Genomic DNA, 13,881 nt, shown 5'->3' on the forward strand with positions numbered 1-13,881 from the left:
CTCATCACTATACACTGCTTTTTTCAGTAGCCACTATCATTTCTTGTACATACTACCCACTTGCCACTTTCATCGGTCACGGTAACATCTGACCGGCCGTTTTGTCTCCTGGGTAAGGAGAACCCAAATGATGAGAAAGAGGGCGGTACAGTGTGGCTTCTGATGGGAACTATTTTCTCCATTTGCTCTTGAGCCTTAACTAGGCCTACAGTCACTAGCTTGCATGAAATTCTCACTGGTGTTATTGCGTAGTCTTGGTTTTGTGATCCATTCTGTCTGACCTACTATCACTTTTTTGACCCCCAGGTATTATTTGTTGTTATAATATTGTGTTTGGGGCATATACCTGGTTGGTCGGTAAACCTGCCCTTAGACCCTTCCCCAATTGTGTGTTGTATGAATGGAAGAAACACCACAATCATTGGAGTTAACTAGTACACCAACACCTACCGCTTCCATATTTGTTACTCGCCAGAAGGGACCTCCATCCATCTCGACCTCAATTAGTGGTGGTGAAAGTGCAAAACGTACTGAAGTTCGGCAATCCACATCCTCCACTTCATCTGGCATTAGCAGCAGGACCACCACCACCAGTATTGCCGCCTCCTCCGGCCCCCAAAGACATTTCAAGTCCCCAGTTTGGGACTTCTTTAGTGTTTGCCCAAAAAAGGAAAACCTCGCCATTTGTAGCATTTGTAAGTTTGCAGTTAGTCGTGGTAAGTTTGGTTCCAACTATGGTACCGGAGGCCAGAGAGGTCATCTTGAAAGAAAGCACGCTGTCAAATGGTTTGCGCACCTACAGGCGATCAAGGAAGCCCGAATTGCACGTAATGAAAACGTTGATGTTTCATCTGATGATGACGAGGAGGAAGAAGACGTGCCAAACACTTCACTTACACCCAGTACCCCTGTCAGCAGCACACCCCATGTGAGCCACACTAAGAGTCTGGGAGAGAGTGAGACACCAATGCGAAAAAGTTCATCAGCGCGCGTAACTGGGTCGAAGAAATCATCATCATTATCATCCCGTAAATGCTTGGTCCAGGGCAACATTAAAAAGATGTTGTTTACAGAAGCGCAATATAAACGCAACCACCCACTGACGCGTCTGTATAACACTAAGCTGGCTAAAATGCTAGCTCTGGACCTTCTCCCTTTTTCTTTTGTAGAAGGGGTTGGTTTTCTAAAATTAGTGGCAGCGCTCTGCCCTAAATGGAAGGTTCCTAGCCGGTTCTATTTTGCCAGAGTTGCGGTTCCAGCACTACATGAAGATGTGCTGGAGGTGATTGGGGCAGCTTTGCAGAAGAGTGCTGTTCACACTATACATCTGACAACAGACATGTGAACCAGTGGCGCAGGCGCTGATTACATGTGTATCACTGCACACTGGGTCTCTTTTTCAGGGGTTAAAGCAAAGCTAAACGCAGGTATTGACCTGGACCAAGTTTTTAAAGCTGCTCGGAAACATGCAACACTAGCCATGTTTGGCTTGGAGAAACGTCACACAGCACAAAACATTTTGGATGAGTTTAACACAAAGGTCCTTCACTGGCTGTCCCCCAAAAAACGCCAGATTGGTTATGTTTCCACGGATAATGGCGGCAATGTAGTTAAGGCCATGGAGCTGGGTCAATATTTTAGAGTGCCGTGTTTGGCGCACTGTATAAACCTGGTTGTTAAAAAATTCGTGAGTGATAAAGACAGTCCAGCGTACGAGGTAGTGGACACCTGCTGAAAAATGTGCAACCATTTCAGCCATTCTTTTAAGGCCCGGAAGCATCTGAGGAGCCTGCTACATGAACGTCGAATGCCAGTGAAAGCACTCATCCAGGAGGTGGCAACACGTTGGAACTCAACTTTCTACATGCTTGAGCGTCTGTATGAGCAGTATACGGTACTCGATCACTATTTCTTAAAACAGGGTACAGCTCACAAGGACCTGAGGATGGATGCGGCGCAATGGGAAATAGTTAAAAGCCTGACAGGCATGCTTCGTCCTTTTGAGGTCTTCACGCGTGCAGTCAGCAAGGAGGACTGTAATTTGGGAAAAGCTATCCCATTGTTGTACATGCTGGAGCACCAACTGAAGGCGGTGTCTTCTGTGTTTCAAAAAAATGAAAAAAACCAAGACCCTTTTGTTTTGGCGGAGAAATTATTAGAGCGCCTACAAGGTGATGAACGTCTTAAAATGATCCACTCAGAACAGCATTACATTTGTGCTACTATTCTGGATCCACGCTACAAAAAAGCGCTGGCAGGCCAAGCATTCTTTCTTTTTGCTGATGAAGATGTTACAAAGTACAAACGTTGGCTAGCCTTGTCAGCCAAGAGGTTTGAAAGAGAACGGCAGTTCATTGAAGGAAAAGGCAGTACATCAGCATCGGCAGGCCATCCCCAGTCAAAACAATCCACTTCTGCACCTGTGGCTGTGGCACAAGTGACCTCTCAGTCGTTAAAGACACCGGCAACCGGATCATCTGCACCAGACACAACATTAACATTGGATGCTGAAGAGGATTGGCTAACTTGGCTTGGGTTTGGTTCTCAAAAGGTCACAGCAACAGCTAAGCAAAGTGGAGGAACCTTGGAGGAGGACCTTGAGTCGATGGTGCAGGACTATCTGAATGACTCAACAGAGGTCTATGTTAATGCTGACCCATTGGCGTATTGGCATGGGAAAAAAGAATTGTGGCCACAGCTCTCCAACCTGGCTTTAAACTACTTGTCTTGCCCACTCGCAAGCGTGTCTTCCGAACGTGTTTTCAGTGCTGCTGGTGGCATTGTAACTCCCAAACGGAGCCACCTCTCGCCCAAAAATGTGGAGAGGTTAACAATGATTAAGATGAATCAGCACCTCATACCACCAGATTACAAAGTACGAGAAAGCACGCCGGATGAAGACTAGGTGGACAGCAACGTAGATGAGGGAATTTCTTCTCTGTTAGGTGACACTGAGCTCACCCTGCCTGAATTCGCAGAGTATGATGACAAAGCCTTATTCTTATTCCTGGACCACACCGAGCCCTGAAAATGAGAAAATTAATCAATAACTTTCTTTTTCGTCCTTATTCACTTTTATTCCTGTGAGTCTGTCTTTCTTTGTTGTGCACAGTTAATATAATTCAAACTTTAATTACCTAATCACAAAAACAAGCCCATCAGCAGAACTGTCTTCACTTGTTTGCTTATTGATTTGAAGGTACCGCAGTCTGCATTCCTCAAGTTCACAAGTTCAGAAGAACATGCTCCTCTATCCTGCTCCAGACTCCTATTTCCCTCAAAGCAGAGGACTGGATTACGCCCAATGAAGAAAGACTCAGCACTTGTGGGGGTGTTCTACTTCTTTGCGGGTGAGTTGCCGGCTCTGGGGCCATTGCTGGGAAGCTCTAATACCGGATAAAAGTGGTTTGGACCAAATCGGAGGCGGAAAGTTTTTTGTGTTTTTGCTGACTTGCTTGCCTTTGAGGTGCTCTTTGGGGGGGGTTCCGGGTGTTTGTGGGTGAGTTTTGGGGTCTGGGAGCACTGCTGGGACACTCTAATTTTGATTGCATTTGCTTTTCAGGAAATCCGTGGTGGAAAACGGGAGTTATGGCCTAGCTGCACAGCGCGTTTGGACCGAAGGCCGAGAAATATTGTAAGTATGAGATTTTCCTTTTGGGCTGTTTGGGGGTGTTGTGCTTTTTGGCGGGTGGGTTGGCGGGTCTTGGGGCATTCCTGGGAAGGCCTAATACCGGATAGAAGTGGTTGGGACAAAATCCACGCTGAATTTTTTTTTGCTATTTCTGACATTTTGCTCAATGTAGCGTTTTCGGGGGCCTGTTTGGGGGGCTTCCTGGTGTTTGTGGGTGGGTTTCGGGGTCTGGGAGCACTGCTGGCTATGGATACTTTAGTTTGCAAGAGGTTTGAAGCAAATCCATGGTGGCAGAGGGGAGTTAGGGCCTAGCTGCAGAGCGCGCGCGCAGTGAATTGGGAAATTGGCAAAAAAATTACTGTCCCCATTTTTGTACTTTTGCTTTTTGGCTGTTTGGGGGTCTTCTACTAGTTTTCTCCTGGGGTGACAGCTCTGGGGCCATTGCTGGGAAGCTCTAAAACCGGATAAAAGTGGTTTGGACCAAATCGGAGGCAGAATTTTTTTTGTGTTTTTGCTGACTTGCTTGCCTTTGAGGTGCTCTTTGGGGGGGGGTCCGGGTGTTTGTGGGTGAGTTTTGGTGTCTGGGAGCACTGCTGGGACACTCTAATCTTGATTGCATTTGCTTTTCAGGAAATCCGTGGTGGAAAACTGGAGTTATGGCCTAGCTGCACAGCGCGTTTGGACCGAAGGCCGAGAAATATTGTAAGTATAAGATTTTCCTTTTGGGCTGTTTGGGGGTGTTGTGCTTTTTGGCGGGTGGGTTAGCGGGTCTTGGGGCATTCCTGGGAAGGTCTAATACCGGATAGAAGTGGTTGGGACAAAATCCACGCTGAATTTATTTTTGCTAATTCTGACATTTTGCTCAATGTAGCGTTTTCGGGGGCCTGTTTGGGGGGCTTCCTGGTGTTTGTGGGTGGGTTTCGGGGTCTGGAAGCACTGCTGGCTATGGATACTTTAGTTTGCAAGAGGTTTGAAGCAAATCCATGGTGGCAGAGGGGAGTTAGGGCCTAGCTGCAGAGTGCGCGCAGAGTGATTTGGGAATTTGGCAAAAAAATGACTAAGTCCTCATTTTTGTACTTTTGTTTTTTGGCTGTTTGGGGGTCTTCTACTAGTTTTCTCCTGGTTTGACGGCTCTGGGGCCATTGCTGGGAAGCTCTAAAACCGGATAAAAGTGGTTTGGACCAAATCGGAGGCGGAATTTTTTGTGTGTTTTTGCTGACTTGCTTGCCTTTGAGGTGCTCTTTGGGGGGGTTCCGGGTGTTTGTGGGTGAGTTTTGGGGTCTGGGAGCACTGCTGGGACACTCTAATCTTGATTGCATTTGCTTTTCAGGAAATCCGTGGTGGAAAACTGGAGTTATGGACTAGCTGCACAGCGTGTTTGGACCGAAGGCCGAGAAATATTGTAAGTATGAGATTTTCCTTTTGGGCTGTTTGGGGGTGTTGTGCTTTTTGGCGGGTGGGTTGGCGGGTCTTGGGGCATTCCTGGGAAGGTCTAATACCGGATAGAAGTGGTTGGGACAAAATCCACGCTGAATTTTATTTGCTATTTCTGACATTTTGCTCAATGTAGCGTTTTCGGGGGCCTGTTTGGGGGGCTTCCTGGTTTTTGTGGGTGGGTTTCGGGGTCTGGGAGCACTGCTGGATGTGAATACTTTAGTTTGCAAGAGGTTTGAAGCAAATCCATGGTGGCAGAGGGGAGTTAGGGCCTAGCTTAAGAGCGCGCGCGGAGTGATTTGGGAAATTGGCAAAAAAATGACTAAGTCCCCATTTTTGTACTTTTGCTTTTTGGCTGTTTAGGGGTCTTCTACTAGTTTTCTCCTGGGTTGACGGCCCTGGGGCCATTGCTGGGAAGCTCTAATACCGGATAAAAGTTGTTTGGACCAAATCAGAGGCGGAATTTTTTGTGTGTTTTTGCTGACTTGCTTGCCTTTGAGGTGCTCTTTGGGGGGGTTCCGGGTATTTGTGGGTGAGTTTTGGGGTCTGGGAGCACTGCTGGGACACTCTAATCTTGATAGCATTTGCTTTTCAGGAAATCCGTGGTGGAAAACGGGAGTTATGGCCTAGCTGCACAGCGCGTTTGGACCGAAGGCCGAGAAATATTGTAAGTATGAGATTTTCCTTTTGGGCTTTTTGGGGGTGTTGTGCTTTTTGGCGGGTGGGTTGGCGGGTCTTGGGGCATTCCTGGGAAGGTCTAATACCGGATAGAAGTGGTTGGGACAAAATCCATAAGGAAAAGCCTTTTGGCACTTTTTGTAGCTTAGGGTTCGTTAGGGTTAGCCCTAGCAGCAGGATTGCATGTGTTTCAGGGTGTTCTAGATTTTTGCAACTGAGTTCTGGGGTCTTAGAGCACTCGTGAGAATGTGTAATTTGGGTTGCAAGTCATTTATAGAAAATCCATGATGGGAAAGGGGGGATTTGGCATAGTTAAAGAAAGCCTTTGCCACTATTCTTAACTTAGGGCTCGTTAGGGTTAGCAGTATTTCTATTGCATGTGTTTGGGTGGAGGGGTTTTCGAGTCTTGGAGCGATGCTGGCTATGGATACTTTTGCTTGCTTGCAAGTTGTTTGAATACAATCCACGGTGGGTAAGGGGGTATTTGGGCCTACTTTTACTTTCAAAGTACGTTTTGTCACCAGTTTTCTGCTAGGCCTCGTTTTTTGAGATCTGATTGGGGGTCTTCTACATTTTTGCGACTGGCTTTAGTAAGGGTCTGGGTGGGAGCACTGCTGGGAAGGTTTAATTGTGTTCTAAAACACAGTTTACAGTACACCTAGCTTGAGGGGAAAGATCCGCTAAATTGATTTGCCCATACTTATTTATCCTTCAAAAGGTGACTCAGACAGAGTACGCACTTTCAAAAATATTGTACTGTCTATTAGGAAAATCAAAGTGTGACTTTTTGCACTACACAGCGTACATACCTTATATTTATTTATCAGTGGTGTTGTAATATTATATCACTTCCTGTTTTTCATTCAATAATTACAGGCCGGGTTTCAGTCTGTGCAATGGAGAAAAAAGGATGGAGTCAGGCTTCACATTAGCGAGCCGCAATTCAGCATCCGCCAGGCAGGCAGTGGACAGGGTATCTTCTGGTCACCAACATTGATTGACGAAGCGTCAGCTGGAATGGAGGAGTGCCGCTAATAAGAGGAATTGTTTGCTGCATGCAACTTACTTACCAAATTCAACAGGACAACTACAACAATACAGATACAGCATCGATTGTTTTCTTCTATGAGTGTGTGTGACTGCATTTCTTGGATCTCTCTCTGCTTCTAAATTGATCCCTACAGCCATTCTGTAGGTTTTACTTCGGCTATTTTTTAAACCTAATTTAATGTAGCCCTGTACTGTCGCATTCTGTCATTCACGGTTGTCGAAAGTACTACTTACTTTTCAGTAACAATGCATTCAGTAGTGCATGCACTTCCTTTATGTCACGTAAAAGATTTATGGTTAGCTTTGTACCCCAAAATTTCTTTATGTTCAATTATTGTTTGTCCATGCTGTGCTTTTTTTTTTCTCTCTACCCAAAAAGAAACCCCCATTCCCATCCATTTTACAAACCCTAACCCTCTTCCCCCGGGCTGTGCGGTTTTGCTTGATGTGTGACTAAATGACATCAATAATTCCACACACTTGCTGGGGAGGATAAGGTCATAGCAACAGGCTGGTGAAGGAATCTGAGGATATATTCTAGACTTACTCAGCTTCAGTACTATTTCTTGTAGTAGTAGCCAATGTCAAATAAATCCTACACAAGTACAAGTTATACTATCAATACTTTACCATTTGTTAGGCTACATTGTGGCACTGTTCTAGTGTACTGTCACCTGCTATATTCTCTATTGTACCGTTGTAATGCTACAGTAAGGACAAACCAGGTTTCATTTTCTTTTTTTCCATAGGCATGCAACTGCCACTGTGTCACACCACTAGTACCATCGCAATGAGGACATTTCATCCGCCCAGGATTGCCAACCTTAATCGCCATTTCCCGTGGAGCCAGCCCTGGGCCTAGCCCTACTTTCAAACACAAATTACAGGTAAGATAAGCGTTTGATGGGAGGTAGTATAATGGAGTATTAGGAGAGACGAGAGATTGACGGTAGTACTACTAAAGTCCTAGGACTATTCAGGAAAACAAACTTACTGTTAAACCCCCACCCACCAGACTCAAAAGCAGTAAAAAACAGGTATGGTCAGATAAAGTTTCAAAAAGTATATTTTTATAGCCCTAACAAAATAATCTCCCGCAAGACCCTCCCTAACCCCAACGATTGTCCTTCAAAAGTCCCCAAAAAACCCAACTCCCAATTCCCACCCCCCAAAAGTCTCTAAAAAAGGGGCAAGGGACACTACGGCAGGGTGCTGTTGACTTTAGCGGCAAGGGCATCATGCTCCTTGCGGAGGGTGGCATGGTCGAAGCGGAGGCCCTCCACCAAGTTCTTATAGCTTAGGACCTCCTGCTCCAGGTAGGACACTCTGAGGCATAAGCGGCGGCAGCGTGCCTTGCAAATCCTGTGGGGGGCAGCTGCTGTCTTTGCTGCTCGGCGGTGGCGTTTGGCTTTGGTAGCCCGGCTCCGTACCGCTGGAGCACTGCGCTGGCTGGCAGCCCGTGGGGGCACGGAGGAGGATGCAGCTGTCCCAGTGGATGTTGATGTAGTACCGGTAGACTGCGTCTCCTCCTCCAGGGTAAGCATGGGCGGATTTTGCGGATCCACAATCCGCGGATTTTGCGGATTTGCGGATTGTGGATCCGCAAATTCTGCGGATTTTGCGGATCCGCGGATTTGGGGCGGGCTTCCATGCGAGTGCACATGCCTCTTGTGTGCATAAAAGGTCAGAGAAAGATCAGTTCAGCAGATGAAGAGAAAGAAGCCCCTGGTCACAAGAACAGCACAGGTATTGTGCTCGTGAAAGTCAAGGATGCAAAGGCCTCTATACAGCATCACAGCTGATTTTCCACGGTAGAGTTGGGAAGAAGGCACACCTGTCCAGCCTCGACGACGCTCACGATTGTTTTTGGGCTAATGAATGAGTCACTGAATTTGAGCATCAACTAGTTCGAGCGACCATGTGTGTGTTACTATGCATTCGCCCCGAAGGGCGCAGGGGTCCCTTGAGTGAGCTGTCCGTCATAGTGGGTGAATGGCGGGAAGACGGTGCAAACCGCGAGTGTGTGGGCGGGGCCAATCGTGCAGGGCTTCCATGCGAGTTCACATGCCTCTTGTGTGCATAAAAGGTCAGAGAAAGATCAGTTCAGCAGATGAAGAGAAAAAGCTCCTGGTCACAGGAACAGCACGGGTATTGCGCTTGTGAAAGTCAAGGATGCAAAAGCCTCTATCCAGCATCACAGCTGATTTTCCACGGTACATTTGGGAAAAGAAAGCACACCAGCCTGGCCTGTTGTAACTATTTTACGATGGCGCCGGCAAGCTGCCAGCGCCATCCTAAAATAGTTACTAAATTAGCTTCAACAGGAAGCTCTAATAGATAAAATCGAGCACCTGCTTTATTTTATCTATTAGAGCTTCCTGTTGAAGCTAACTTAGTAACTATTTTAGGATGGCGCTGGCAGCTTGCCGGCGCCATCGTAAAATAGCTACAACAGGCCAGACTTCAACTTTTGCCCCCCGATCCGCCGCTCACGGATTTGCGAATTCTCGGTAAATTTGCGGGAGTTCGCGGATCGCGAATTTACCGAAAATTCGCAAAATCCACGAGCGTAATGGATTTTCCGCCCATACTTACTCCAGGGCCACCAGCCGCCGATATTCAGCCACAGAGGCATCCAGCCTCCGTTGCCGGGTCATTCGAGCCAGCTCCCTCCTCCTTGATGGTCTGTTGGATTTGGAAGGAGCAACTATATGAAGAAAGAAAGACATAGTCTGTAACCAATGCTCCTTAAGATTAACACAAAATGATTGAGCAGAAAGTTGTGTCACAGTACAAGTAGCAAATTGAAAGCACAGTACATAACTATTGAGGACAGTATCTATGTAACCTCCGACTTCTTCATCCTTGCTCTAACATTAGTGGGAGTTTAAGGAACAAATTCTACAAGCACTATGGACTTCCATTACAGTCGACTATGACAGTAAGCCAGTCTTATTCTTCTTCTTCTCTCTTGTTTAGGAAAATTGGTACGTTATCTTATGCAAGCTGGCATAATGCCAGCGCAGTGAACTTGCACCCGAGAAAAACAGACGCACACCATGATGAGTGAGACAGACTTGCGTTACTGTATCGGTCCAGTACATGCAGGTGGTGAAGCTCTTACTTTTCTATTACGGGTGGCACTGAGAATACTCTGTTAAAAGGGCTACTGCTTAATTAATTTAGCTTTCACCCTATAGTGCAAATGAGTATTAGAAAAGGAAAATGAAGAAGCTAAATAATCTGAATATCTATCACTTCACATGGGATGTATTTGATGACATATGGGATGACTTTAGGTGCTTTGCTTATTATTGAGTGAACAGTGATACACCCACACATGAATGACGTACTACTACTAAACTAAAGTTATTAAGAGAGGTAGGGAGTGTCCACCGTAATAACCGGATATATGCTGTGCTTGCAGTTGCAATACAAACTACTGCTACTATTCATGGTAGTATTTGGACAAAATTACAACTTCTTTTCCTTGGCTTTCCTACACTCGAACGGACGTGCGGGTGCAGTGTTACATGCTCTTCAAAGTAACACTTAGTTCATCCAGTGACCGTCTACTCTCTCTAGATACACATATGCTATCTAAGAGTCAGATAGTACCATGATCCAGGCATCCATCCATTCAAAGTAAATGCACACATACAGTTTCTGTTTCACCCACCCAGGCTGTTCTCCTTCCACCCATCCTTGTTTCATCATTCACCCAGCCATGCACCATACCATATTCTTTCCTTCCCAGCCACCTCGGGGACCAAACAAGCACATATCATTCTTCTTTGCCAGTCATCATTACATTTCTCGTTCTTCCGCACTTACTTACACCCTTCTTTCGCTTTTCGTTCATACCATCCATCAAGTTCATCTCAGATCTGATTGAGATTCTTCTCGCCAAAAACTTCACAGCTAAGTTGAAGTACATTTAGAGGAGGCTACTACCTGGTTGATTTATAATACACCCGTGCAGAAAGCACACTCTGCAGTCTTCAATCTCAATAAGTAAGGAATATATAGCTTACGTCTGCCCGCCACCACCGTGTTATCCCTCACAGAATTGTCCGGCACTTCCACCGCCTCCTCCCCAGAGTTGTTCCCCTCGTCCAATGCCACCACCACCACCTCCGCACTGGCCCCACCTCCAGATGTTCCACCTACAAAGTACATTTAATAATGTTAGAATACACCACTCACTACTATATAATATTTGGTCTAGGAGGAAGAAAGACATGTGAAAAAAAAAGAATACAATTTAATAATTTGTGACTGTCTACTCTAAAGTAAAAATGTCCCTTTTTCCAGGGAAGGCTGTTGTCTTGCTGCACTTTTTGGCACAACTGATGAATGCTTGCTTTTTATTTTTAACACGCACCACTTTTTCTCCTAACAGACAGAAGCTTGACTTCTAAGAACACGAGCAGGATCAAGTTCAAACCAGGTGAGAGCTCGGCTCGACCACAAGAAATGTGTCCAATTAATCGTCAGCACTAAGCACTTTTCCATTTTCAGTTAAACGTTTACTTTTATGACAAACTTGATTTTAATAAATATGTTTACTTTTCATAAAGCTTTTAAACTTAAATAGACTCTGTGGTTTTTGGTCCTCCAGACTAGAGTGGATGAGCTAAAGGTTTTGGAATCTTTGCAAGCATGTGTCCGTGCCTCTGACATCATTGGGGATCAATCATCGGTGACTTTGGGAGCTAAATGACTCTGCCACACTATCTAGTCAGTAAGGAGATTGGGGGTTCAACTACAAAGTCTGTTATCACTGACGTATGTGGAAAGTCTAACAGCACCTATTATAATTGTTAAGCTAAGCAATGCATTATTTAGTGTCCATAGTTCTGTTTGTGCAGATTTGTCCCTGCAACAGTAGTAGAATGGATTGTCCTACTATCCAAACCAAAAGTAAAGTAGTATCTTATTCTTTCTTGGTGGTCATTTACCTTTTTATTGTTGGCAATTGTCAAAGCATAAACATTTAGAAGACTTGAAAAGACATTATGGACAATCCCAAAGGACTGCACTCAGTGCATAGAGCTATTGCTGACTAGAATGGGAGTCCAATGGAATTGCCAAATGTGCAATCTTAGTTAGCTACACAGACAGACTAATAAGAATAATCTAGTAATACCACACGGAGTCATAGTCGAGGCAGGATAAGAATTTAGATCCAGTCTACAAGAAGATCAAAGACGATTTAGAAAAAATCGAATGAGGAACGCTAGGAAAAAATAAGTACTCTATATTAAAATTAAAACTTACTGGGGCCAGCAAAGGAGCCCTCGCCTGCCCGATCCTGGCCTGCATCCTGAACAGCACCCTCCTCCTCCTCCTGTGTCCTCCTCTTGCCCCTGGGGGGAGCTGATGTACAACATGAAAGAAAGAAAGACCAGAAAACATGGATGATATCTGTCAACCAAATCAAACATTTCAAAAGAACTAACAAAATATTTTGGCGAAATAGCAAATAGACAACTATTCCACGAGATATATTATTGACCAATCTCATGTGGTCTACTACGTTATTAGTATTGCTTGATTTGCGGACCGTCGAATTGGAAACTTCTTATGTAACTCACTAAACAAAGTACTAAAAAGGTTTGCCTAGGATTGGCAGGCAGCAGTCCGCAGCACGCGAAGTGACAGACAAAGTCCATCGTGATTGCAGATCAGCGAGAACACTAAAGTTTCCTACTACATTAACCAGTCATTAAAATACTCAAACTATCAATCCACCACCACTATTTCTTCTCTTCGCCATGTGTACAAAGGAAGGACTGGACTTGAGTCTGTAGGGGCTGATTTAGAAGACCCTTGCGGCTCTTTTTCTCCATTGTTGCGTGACTTTTGTGACGCAGCGGCAGCACAAAAGAGGCGCAATGGTGCGGCGTATATTAACAACGTGACGCATATGGGAGATGCATCACGTTGTAAAGCCCTGCGCCATCAGGGGGCGTTCCGGCGCAAGGGAGGGCGTTCCTGCGCAGGAACGCATCCTAAAAGTGGCTGATGGAAATCTACAAGATTTCAATCACTCACTTTAACAACAATGATGCGTGACTCAAACCCTGCGCCTGCTTGAAGCAGACGTATGGCTTGACGCAGCATTGGGGAGATAGGGCACCCCAGAGCATAGTTGGAGCTGCGCCATCGTTGCGACGCAACTCCAGCAATGCGCCGCCTTTACGGCACAGATGCGTAACGCTTTGGTGACATTTTGGGCCCATGGTGCGCCGCATTGTAAATACGGCGCACCATGGGTGATGGTGGCGTGGCGCACAATTACTGGCGCATCCCTGCTACTTTGCAGGGATGCGCCGGTTATTTAAAATCTGAACCTTAGTGTCTAGCATTACGCAGTTCTTTAAACTACACTCATACATAATTTCACAGGCCAATGAAATGAACACAAAATCGAAAACAAATAAACATAGTAGCAACACTACTGAGAAGGAGAGCAGCGCACCTGAAATGCACAGAAGATTTTGAAATATAATTTACCTACAATGTAATGAGCAGCATTATTGCTCTTGGTAAAAAACAAAAATTTGCAATATAATAACACACAGCAGGAGAAAACAGAGTAGTAAAGAAATAGCTACTACTACTCACCAAGCCCGGAGATCTCAAGGCCAAGCAGGTCGAGCAGATCTCGTTCACGGTCCAGGACATCCGTCCAGCGGTGGGTGGCCTGGTTGTAGGTGCGCCGGACCCGAGAGTGGTGGTACATGGCCCGGCACACCTTCTCCCACCACTTCCGACGCTCCCGGATCCTGTACCCGACACCGATCCTGCCGCCTGCCATGATGGTCCTGGGGAGGCGGCGCTGAACATAAAAAATGAGTGCGGCCACCTCCTCCGGGCTAAAGATCTCCCGGGGTACGACCTGCTTCCCCTTCAAACGCCCGCACGGGAGCCGGGCACAGGGTGCGGGACCCTTCCCCTTCTCGGGATGCTTCCTGGCTCCCTTCACCATGGTCTGGGCAGAAAGGAAGCTAAATATTAAAGAAAATAGAATAGGGAAGAGACGAAAAGTAAAGAGTTGAAAAAAAGTAGTTTAAAATTAACCA

The sequence above is a fragment of the Lissotriton vulgaris genome, chromosome 9 (assembly GCF_964263255.1).
Source record: "Lissotriton vulgaris chromosome 9, aLisVul1.2, whole genome shotgun sequence".
Classification (NCBI taxonomy): Eukaryota; Metazoa; Chordata; class Amphibia; order Caudata; family Salamandridae; genus Lissotriton; species Lissotriton vulgaris.